At 35.8% G+C, this 796-nt stretch overlaps 1 protein-coding gene across 4 annotated transcripts in view; it reads right to left on the reverse strand.

The window, feature by feature from the left end:
- The window catches only part of LOC106876997 (kynurenine--oxoglutarate transaminase 3), a 64,313-nt gene extending 64,057 nt beyond the window's left edge, over positions 1-256 (reverse strand). For 2 of the 4 annotated variants that reach the window (XM_052977564.1, XM_052977535.1), the window contains exon 1: positions 76-256. The gene's annotated coding sequence lies outside the window, so the exon portion shown is untranslated. The remainder of the gene's footprint in view (positions 1-75) is intronic. The other 2 variants (XM_052977557.1, XM_052977539.1) reach the window with 1 other exon arrangement.
- Between the last annotated feature and the right edge of the window lie 540 nt (positions 257-796).

Genomic DNA, 796 nt, shown 5'->3' on the forward strand with positions numbered 1-796 from the left:
GCTATTGTATAGCTTCACTGCGTATATACTGGCAAAAATGCGTGTGTGCAACAAAACATGAAAAACTTGTCTTACCTTAGGAAGAACATTCGAAAATGAACAACCCAGATTAAGGATAATGCAGTACCCAGGTTTCAGACTTTTCAAATACGTTTCACAACGTAAATCTGATTAGTCCTCATCAGCTGCATTCACCTAGACAACATTTGAAATGTTGCCACATCAATGCCAAGTATACTCGCCCGAACGCCAAGCCGTTAACGGAATTGAGAACAGTGAAGAAGTTATCAATGAAAAATATTTCAATACAAATGTATCAGTTTCCAGCAAAAAATAGCCCTATAAAGGTATATATATAAATTCATAAGAGTGATACAACAAGGTACCGATATTTACTGGACAATAGCAATCGATATAAATACGAAGCTATTGTATAGCTTCACTGTCTTTTCAAGTTTTTCATGTTTTGTTGCACACACGCATTTTTGCCAGTATATACGCAGTGAAGCTATACAATAGCGTCGTATTTATATCGATTGCTATTGTCCAGTAAATATCGGTACCTTGTTGTATCACTCATGAATTTATATATATACCCTTATAGGGCTATTTTTTGCTGGAAATTGATACATTTGTATTGAAATATTTTTCATTCATAACTTCTTCACTGTTCTCAATTCCGTTAACGGCTTGGCGTTCGGGCGAGTATACTTGGCATTGATGTGGCAACATTTGAAATGTTGTCTAGGTGAATGCAGCTGATGAGGACTAATCAGATTTACGTTGAGAAACGTAT

This window comes from Octopus bimaculoides, chromosome 2 (genome assembly GCF_001194135.2).
Source record: "Octopus bimaculoides isolate UCB-OBI-ISO-001 chromosome 2, ASM119413v2, whole genome shotgun sequence".
Lineage (NCBI taxonomy): Eukaryota > Metazoa > Mollusca > Cephalopoda > Octopoda > Octopodidae > Octopus > Octopus bimaculoides.